Below are 9,923 nucleotides of genomic sequence, written 5' to 3'. Positions count from 1 at the left end.
TGGGTGGAAAGGGCCAGTGCTGCGGCTCTGCGGGTGGCATCACGGTCTGCGGCCAGCTGCTGTTCCTTGCCCCTCGGCCCCCCTCCCTCTTCTTCAATCGCAGATAATCCCCAAATTCTCCATCTGGGGCTGGAGGCCTTCAGTCAGCCTCTGCTACTCCCCGGAACGAGCTCTGGGGCCTCAGCCTCCCCTCTCCCCACCCCAGCTCGGCATCCATCACCAGGAGCCCCCGTCCTCTGGTCGGCTCATTTTCCGGGCAGGGCCGGGCGCCAGGCCTGGAAACTCGCTGGCCCCTCCTTGCTGTGTAAACAGCAGGGGACAGGAGTTCGTGGACCCGCATTCTCCCCCATCACTGCACCCAGGGGGCGCCGGCTCCTGTTCCTGCCCCCCAGAGAGGCCAGGGACAGAGGAGGGCTGCAGCAGGGTGAAGCCCCTCGCCCGGGGCCAGGGGCAGGGTCACTGGAAAGCCTGTGCCCTGGTTTTCGCTGATTTCCCTGGCACGAGCGCAGGCCAGGCCACCCCAACGCTTTCCCAGGACTGCTGGCGGCAGCGAGAGAAGCCGGGGGGTGGCGGGGTTTTACAGGCCCCACGTCCGGTCCAGCTGGGTTTTGATTCACAGCAGGGCCCCAGCTGGCCCTGACTTTCCTCTGCTCAGCCTCAAGGCTTCCTTTTTTGGTGCGTGGAGACACTCGCCGCCGTGGGGTGCCAAGAGGGAGGCGGGTGGGGGGTCGGCTGGCGTCCAGCAGCGCTTCTCAGCGAGGCTGTTAGGGCTGCTGGGGGATGTAATGCGACGGCTCTTCTCTCCAGCCCCTGAGCTCTCCCCCAGTACAGCGGGGGCCGTGATCTACGGTGGGGTCTGGGCAGCGCCTGTGCGATGGGACCCTGACTCTCCGGCTGGGGTCTGGGCAGCGCCCGGCGCGATGGGACCCTGATCTTGGTTGGGGTAATGGCAGCGGCCGGTGCCCTGATCTCTGGGGCGTCTGGGCAGCCGCCCGGCCTGACGCGGGCCCTGATCTGGCTGGGTGTTGGCGGCGGCGCCTGGGGCCTGATCTCGGCTGGGTCTGGGCAGTGCCTGGCGCGATGGGCCCTGATCTCGGCTGGGGTCTGGGCATGCTTGCGCGACGGGCCCTGATCTCGGCTGGGGTTGGAGCAGTCAACTCTAGGGTGGATTCACAAACATTTTAACAGCTCCAGTAAGGGGTGCACAACAATTTAGCACAGAAAGATAAAATCCTGTTCATGGGTTTGAATTAAATGCTTTTTCTCTCCCCTCTCCCCCATCTTAAACTTTTGCTGCATGTACAAGTCTCTGGCAACCATCTGAACACTGAACAGAATCAGAACACAACAAAGCGTTGACCTAGACTTTTTGGAAGATGACATCCTGGGGTCACACATTGGTGGTGGGGCGAATCTTCAGAACTCAGACCGCCCTGTGACATTCTCGCAGAGCTGCAAGAGGCTAACATTACAGAACAGACTCTGGGACAGAGGCAGAAACTGGACCTGGGTTTCTTTCCAGTCCCTACACTTCAAGCCATGTGCAGACTGCTCTGTTGATGGAACGCCGCAGATTTTCTCCAGTGGGCTGACCTAATCGGGTGCAGCAGCCTGCAGTCCTGACACTTCAAGCACTGGTGCAGCAGTCAGTGGGAGCAGACGTTGTTAATAAGGCCATCCAGTGTTCAGCTTTTCTTCAGCAGGTTGGCTTAGGGAATGTTACCATACAGCAATTTCGAACCTTCAGGGCTTGCCTAATGGAAGCCCAAGTGGGACTTGGGAATTGGGCGATTCAAGTAGGTGGACACAGGTGATGGCTATTAATCAGTCAGTCAGCAGATCATTGCAAAACAAGTAGTCAGCCCTCCAAGTGGCCACCATGCCTGTTGGCGGTACATCACCCAGACAGCAACCTGAGCAACAGCAGGTTCACCTCGCATCCACAGGGTTCTCCACAGAACGCTGGCCTTGTCATCCAGAAAAACCTGCCATCAGTGGCCACTACCAACATGAATGGAAACTTCCATGTTTGGAACGTATTGCCACCCAAGGCTCCCAACCTCTCACATCACATCGAGACTTAAGCAGCCATTGGTGCAGGGCCCAAAACGTGATTATCCATTGAACACCACACCAATTCAGCCCAAACCTGCAAGGGGTCCTGCAACAAAGCTGTACCAGATCACCCCCAAGCCATTTGGTCCCAAATAATACCACACTGGACCTTCCAGAACGAGGCTGCCCTGCAACAGCAGAAGGCCCAACAGAACCTGACTTTTAGGGCAGGCAAACCAGGACAGAATGTGGTACTGTCTGATTCCCGCCAAGGTCTGCCTCAACATGTTCCAAAACAGCCTTCCACCGCAGCAGCAAGCCTCAGCAAGCCCATGGAGCGTCCACTTGCTGAACCAAGGCAGCCAGTATTGTCATTCCCGCGGCAGCCATGTTCCTCAAGCCATGTACAGGGTCAGAACCGAGTTCCTTCTCGGCAGTTAGCAGGTGCCTCTGCGTGTTCAGATACCCCAGCACTCTCAGCTTGCAGGCTAACATGGGGGACAGATCCTAACTTCGCACCCTAGTGCCAAGCCCCATCATACTAGCCAAGGGCCTGGTGGACAGCTGATAACAATCAGCCTTTGCCCTCCAAATCCTTACCAATCAGAACATAGCTAGCCAGCTGAATCTGGGGCAGGTGCTTACATCGCAGAATGGCATGGCACTGCTCACGATCTTCTGCACCTATTCGCTGAGCCTGGTCAGGGGGTCAGCCAACTTTGTTTCAGATGCCTGTCTCTCTAGCTGGCAAGCTTGACCATCAGAGTCGAGCCTCTGCAGCCTCATTGGCCGCAGGTGTGCCATCAGTCAGACTGGGCAGGACCGTTAATCAGGTGTTAACTCTGCCTAATTCAAGTTGCATGTTAAATTCACTGAGAACCTCACAAGCGTGAGCATTCAGGCATCTGCCACCACCAGCAGATCAAAGTCCAGGCCTCATTCGCCACACTGCTTCTGGCAACCAGCTGCTGCCAAGCGAGTGACCAGTCCTCTCTGGATTCCGTCCAGGACTCATCCGCCTCCAGCTCCACCTCATCTTCAGTTGAATGTGCACAGCCGCCTCCTCAGCAGCCAGCGCTACCTGTGACTTTCAGCCAGCCTAACTCTGGCATCAGGTAAGAGTATCATCTTTGGGCCAGAACTGCTGGAACTGTCATCTAAACCAAGATTCTCATGCAGATTTTCTGCAACAGGCAAGATATTTAATGACCACATTAGCGGTAATGCTGTTGGCTCACTTAATTTTAGTGTGTTAAGGCAAGGAGTAGGTCACGGAGTCTGGCCCTGCACCCCTCTTCCTGGGACCCACAGTGAACTTTTTATCCAGCACGTGAAAACAGAAGTTATTGGACAGCAGGAAACACAGGTTACAGCGGAGCTTGCAGGCACAGTCCGACCCCTCCACTGAGTTTTCTCTGGGGTTTCAGGGGCGTTGGATCCCAGCTAGGATCCCACTGAATTCCTAGCCCAAACCCAACCCAAACTGTCCCCCTGCCTCTTCCCTCCCTCGCGCCGGACCCAAACCTTTTGTTTCCTTTCTCCTTCTGCCCCAAGAACGAGCTCGTCCCCCTCGCCACCCCTGCCGGCTGCAGCACCTCAATAGAACCGTGACATCCTCTATCCTCCTGTCCCTCAGGACCTCACCCGAGGCATCGCCATGCTTTCCGCCGTCGTCCCCACACAGGCCAAGACAGCGGCTGCTACCCGAATACTTTACTGGCCCTGAGGTCTCTATACCACACGTGTCCTATCGGATCCAGCCTTGTAAACTGACTAGCCAATCCCTGTTGATCCCTGCAAGAGACTGAGCCGGTGGGGTCCCTGCGGTGGAGGCCCCCAGGACGTCGAAACGCTAGCGGGAAGTTACGAAGGGACCCCAGTCCTCCGGGACCACACGCTGACGCCTTTGTCCCAGGCCCCATATCACTAGAAAGAACCTTTCCAGATACAGGGTGGCGCGGGGATGGACATCACTCGTGTGCACTCCCAGCTCTCACATAGGAGCCACGTCCATATGTCAATCAGTCCTGCCGAGGTCAGGGGAAAGCAGGCTTCCACCTCAGGAAGCTTGGATCAGTTGGCTCTTCATCTGGTGCATCCAAGTGTCCGTGGGGGTGGAGGGGGGTTCGGTGTAGTTATCTAGACCAGACGTTCGAAACGTACCCCGAGGCATTGTCGCCCGGTAAAGAGGCCTGATGTCCGTGCTCTTAATTCGCGATAGCATGCTATACAGATGGCGATGGGCGCTGCCATGCTACCACGATGGCCTTAGGTTCACGACCGGTGTCCTGGCTCGATGGTTCCCCCAAGGACTCTAGTTGCGGTAAATCCTCGTAACGGATATCAGGGGTCCAACTTCTGTCGACCCCTGCTCCGGGTTACGCCTGCTTATGGCAAGAAATTGTGCGGTTACTGCTCAGCAGCATCAACTGACGATGGCGGTTCAGGCGGTATGTCACCCTCCAGTTTCACCGGGCCCTTTGGTTCATGGCAACTCCAATGGGCTTTACCACCACGGCCCGGCCGTCCCCGTGGTCTGTGGAATGGATGCGGATTCGGGTTGACACTACACAATAAAGGAGATTGTCAAAAAACATTTTACTGTAGGACTTCACGCAACACCCACGGACACTAGGGTCGCAATTGACTGGCATGACAAAGCCTCCTTCACACCCGACGCTCATCCTCCTGGGTCTATAGCGCCTCGTCTCCCAAGATCTCCTCTACGCTTGTCTGGCTCTGTCCCTTTTCAGATCAGTTCCATGACAGGATGGGGCCGGCTTATGGTGCTAAAGTGGGCCGGAAACCTTCGTAGATCCGCCATCCCATTAAAGGCCTGGACTGCTCTTTGGTTTGGGAGCAGGCCAGTCTCTGATTCACTCCCCTTTTGGCGGGGTTCTGGGCTTCAGGCAGCCGTCCCCACCGAGGCCCAGGTAAGAGTAACTTCCGTCCATCTCCACCACCCCATTTGGCACTTCTAGCCGATTTTTTACGTTTATACCGCACGCTCCGCGAATTTCGGTTCTGTGACGGTCGATTAACCTGCGCTTGTCGAACTGGTTGTAATGCACCAGGCGCGCAGTATAGGGCGACCCCTGGACCTGATTTGGGTAGAATGATCGGGGGCTGCGACACGGCCACAGGTCTCTCCCGAGGCTGAGGAGCAGGTCCAGATAGTTTCGGTCAATTAGTAGTAAGGTTGTCCCTCAGACGGCAACTTCAACCTCTGGCCAACTTCAAGACTGGCCGCCAGGCTCCACTGGGTCAGTAGCCTTGAGTCCACCACAGAGCGCTGGAGAGGTGGGCAGGGCATCTCTCGCCATTGAGGGCCCAAAGGGCAGGGTCAGAGAACCCAGCATGCGGTAGGAGCACCAGAGAGGCAAAGGGTTTCTTCGAGGTATAGCGATTCCAGCATTGAGGGGCCACGCACGTTCGCCCTGCGTGCGCCGCGCCCGAAGCCCTTTGCCACCGGGGGGGGATCAGTGTCGAATCGGTTTTGGCATGGCGGGCTCTGGACCGGAAGATGAGGCCAAAATTGGGGTAAGATCCGGAAAAGGATAGACAGATTACTCCAGAGCCGCTGGGAGGCCTTCAAGGTTATCAAGCAACTGAATGAGTAAACTATGTGGGTGGAAGCTGTCAAACCGGGCAACATCACGGCGGGTGTACCATGTGAAACATGACCTGGAAACCATCCTATGACAGGGGGAATGGTTAGGTGTTGCCGCCCGAGGTCACCTCCAGTGCACAACGTTGGTGTGAGGCTTGGCAGGTTAAGGAGGCATTCCCTTTCAGCGCTGTGGAGGGCACTGGTGGCTTTCTCGAGGGACAGACAAGCATTCGTATTCCTCTGCGGGTGCATTAGATATTTCCGCTGCCATTTCCATCCGCAGCTGCCCATTGTGGCCATCGCTACGCTGAGAGATCGATTCGCGACGATGCTGCATCTAGTGACACGACCGGAATGTTTTGTATTCCAACCAGCCTGGACGCACCTTCAATTCTTGATCTGTCTCACCAGGTTGGTAGAGGGCTGGGGCACATTCCACCTATAAGATAGGCACCTCCCACTTTTCGGGGTCACTGGGTAACAATCTTGGCCAGCGATTCTGGAAGAGGGGACCCAAGGCTGGAAGCGTGTCATAGGGTAACTCACCATCGCCTAAGACTGTTGCCAGCATGTCGCCTGAGCCTCCGTTTCCAGATTCGGTGCTGGGGGGGCATTAGAGTTTTACCATGTATGCTTGACTCCAGTAACAGGATATACCTCCAGGCCTTGGACAAGGCCGGTCACGGCACAGTGGTGGGGCTGGCGTCTCCCCAAGGAGCGAACTAACTGGTCATGGCATAGGTAGAATTTGGGCCAGTTTCTCCACCCGAGTGGGGTCCACCAATTCTCGGCAATATACTGTGTAGTGGGCGAGCTCTCATCGAAGCTCAATGCCATTCACCGTATCTGAATGCTACCCATGCCCAGGCTGACGAAGCCCTAGAGCAAACTGGGAGGTGCTCGGTACCTCAACGCACCATGGCATCATTACCAAGGCGCTCACTGGCAAGTAGCCGCTGGACGCAGATGCCAGGCTGAAAATCGGCCCTTTATTCACCCCTCTGGGGCTCTACGGTTTTCTGACCCTGCCCTTTGGCCTCAAGGGCGCGCCGGGCCACCTTTCCAGCGCCTGGTGGTCTCAGCTACTGAGGGATGGAGAGTGCCGTGGCCTATATTGACGACATCTGCGTCTCAGCCAGACCTGGGAGACCATGTTGTCCCAGGTTACCCACGCTCTGCCCGAATTACGGAGAGGCTGGTGTTCATTAACGTAAAGCTGAGAGTGCAAGGTGGGGATGGCGGAAGTATCTTACCTGGCGCCATCGGCGTGGGGGAGCGCTGCCTTGAAGCCAGAACCGCCAAGGTGGAAGGTATCGAGACTTGGCCTGCTCCCCAAACAGAAGCAGGTCCAGCCCTTTATTTGGTGATGGCGGAGGCACCGATACTATCGAAGGTTCGTGCCCACTTTAGACCATAGCGAGCCCCACACTGAAACTGTGCCAAAGGGGGAAGCCAGACAAAGTAATCTGGACAGCCATGCCAGAGGAGGCGTTCTGGGCGCTGAAGGAGGCTCATGTCATGTGGGCCAGTTCTGTAACCCAGATTTTTGACAAACCCTTTATGGTGTTCACCGACGCCGCAGACCGGGGACTTGGGGGCGTGTTAATGCAGGAGGATGAAAAGGGCGGGAGAGACACCCCATCGGTTACCTGGGAGTAAAAGCTCTACCCCGGTGAGCAAAACTTACGCGGCCATTCGAGAAGGAAGCCTGGGCCATGGTGTGGGCCCTTAAGAAGCTCAGAAGCCATATCTCTTTGGGCGACACTTTCACCGTGTACACAGACACTCTCCCCTGACCTGCTGCACCAGATGAAAGGAGCCAACGAGCAAGCTCCTGAGAGTGGAGCCTGTCCTGCAGGACTATGACATGGACGTGGTCCATGTGAAGGGAGTGCAACCTGATAGCGACGCGTTTCCCGGGAGGCAGGGGCCCTGAACTTCCCGAGGTCACTGGGCAGAGGGAACCCGCTCAGTTTCAGTTCCGAAGGGGGGAGAGGTGTTGATGGAAGTAGGGGCTGGTCTGTGTGGGGAACGGACGAAAGCAGGGATGTGTTTTAGGTGAGGGAAGGTTAGTCAGGTTGTAATGTGAAGCGGCAGGGGGGGGGAGCTGCGGGCAGGGGAGAAGAAACAAAGGGTTTGGGTCGGCCGGAGAGGGGAGAGCAGGACCGTTTGGGTTTGGGCTATGGGGGAATTCAGGGGATCCTGTGGGCATCCAAGCACCTGAACCCCCAGAACGGACTCAGTGAGGGGTCCGGACTGTGCCTGCAAGTTCTGCTGTAACCTGTGTTTCCTGCTGTCAATAAACCTTCGTTTACTGGCTGGATAAAGTCCATGTGCGGGTCCCAGGAAGAGGGTGCGAGGGGCACGGACTCCGTGACACTTTCTCCTTTGCCTTCCTCAACCAACAGATAAAATAAGTGAGCAACTAGGCAATACGGCTAATGTGGTCATTACAATATTTCACTTGCCTGTTGCAGAAACATCTGCATGGAATCTTGGTTTATGACAGTTCCAGCAGCTGTCTGGCCCAAGATGATCTTCTCTGGACTGGATGCCAAGTTAGGGCTGGGCTGTGAAGTCACAGGTAGCTGTGCTGGCTGCTGAGGAGGCTGCTGCTGCACATTCAACTGAAGATGAGGTGGAGCTGGAGGCTGGGATGCAGTCTGGACGGTCAGTATAGAGGACTGGTCACTGCTTGGCAGCAGGCTGGTGCCAGAAGCAGGCTGTGGCTGAATGAGGCCTGGACTTTGACTGCTGGTGGTGGCAGATGCCTGAATGCTCACAGCTTGGTTGAGGTTCTCAGTGGAATTTAACATAGCAACTTGATTAGGCAGAGTTACACCTTGGATAACGGTCTGCCCAGTCTGACCGATGGCACCACTGGCCAATGAGGCTGCAGAGGGCTGACTCTGAGTGGTCAAGCTGCCAGCTAGAGAGACAGGCATCTGAAACAAAGTTGGCTGACCCACCTGACCAGGCTGCAGCTGAATAGGTGCAGAAAGAATGTGAGCAGTGCCATGCGCATTCTGCGATGTAAGCACCTGCCCCAGATTCAGCTGGCTAGCTATGTTCTGATTGGTAAGGATTTGGGCAGGCAAGGCCTGATTGGTTATCAGCTGTCCACCAGGCCCTTGGCTAGTTATGATGTGGGCTTGGCCACTAGGGTGCGAAGTTAGGATCTGTCCTCCCATGTTAGCCTGCAAGGCTGAGAGCTGCTGGGGTATCTGAACAGCAGAGGCACCTGCTAACTGCCCAGGAAGAAGGAACTGGTTCTGACCCTGTAACATGGCTTGAGGAACATGCTGCGCGGGGATGACAATACTGCTGCCTTGGTTTAGCAAGTGGACGCTCATGGGCTTGCTGAGGGCTTGCTGCTGCGGTGAAGGCTGTTTGAACATGTTGGCAGGCAGACCTTGCGGGAATCCAGACAGTACCACATTCTGTCCTGGTTTGCCTGCCATAAAAGTCAGGTTCTGTTGGGCCTTCTGCTGTTGCAGGGCAGCCTCGTTCTGGATGGTCAGTGTGGTATTATTGGGACCAAATGGCTTGGGGGTGATCTGGTACAGCTTTTGTTGCAGGACCCCTGCAGGTTTGGGCTGAATTGGTGTGGGTGTTCTATGGATAATCACGTTTTGGGCCTGCACCAATGGGCTGCTTAAGTTCGATGTGACTGTGAGAGGTTGGGAGCCTTGGGTGGCAGATACGTTCCCAAACATGGAGTTTCCATTCAGTGTGGTAGTGGCCACTGATGGCAGGTTTTTCTGGATGACAAGGCCAGCGTTCTGTGGAGACACCCCTGTGGATGCGAGGGTGACCTGCTGTTGCTCAGGTGCTGTCTGGGTGATGTAACCGCCAACAGGCATGGTGGCCACTTGGGAGGGCTGAACTTGTTTTGCAATGATCTGCTGAGCTGACTGATTAATAGCCATCACCTGTTGTCCAACTACTTGAATCGGCCCAATTCCCAATGTCCCACTTGGGCTTCCATTAGGCAAGCCCTGAAGGTTCGAAATTGGCTGTATGGTAACATTCCCTAAGCCAACCTGCTGAAGAAAAGGCTGAACACTGATGGCCTTATTAACAACGTCTGCTCCCACTGACTGCTGCACCAGTGCTTGATGTGTCAGGACTGCAGGCTGCTGCAACCCGATTAGGTCAGCCCCACTGGAGAAAATCTGCGGCGTGCCATCAGAGGCAGTCTGAACCACTGGCTGAAGTGTAGGGAGCTGGAAAGAACCCAGGTCCAGTTCTGCCTCTG

General features: G+C 56.1%; 2 pseudogenes; one reads left to right on the top strand and one right to left on the bottom strand.

Annotated features, from left to right (window-relative positions):
* Window positions 1–1,254: 1,254 nt before the first annotated feature.
* Window positions 1,255–3,174, top strand: LOC116838101 (BRD4-interacting chromatin-remodeling complex-associated protein-like; annotated as a pseudogene).
* Window positions 3,175–8,085: 4,911 nt separating this feature from the next.
* LOC116838102 (BRD4-interacting chromatin-remodeling complex-associated protein pseudogene) lies at window positions 8,086–9,688 on the bottom strand (annotated as a pseudogene).
* Window positions 9,689–9,923: the final 235 nt, after the last annotated feature.

This window comes from Chelonoidis abingdonii, unplaced genomic scaffold (assembly GCF_003597395.2).
Source record: "Chelonoidis abingdonii isolate Lonesome George unplaced genomic scaffold, CheloAbing_2.0 scaffold1430, whole genome shotgun sequence".
NCBI lineage: Eukaryota > Metazoa > Chordata > Testudines > Testudinidae > Chelonoidis > Chelonoidis abingdonii.
This window is presented reverse-complemented; position numbering and strand designations above follow the sequence as displayed.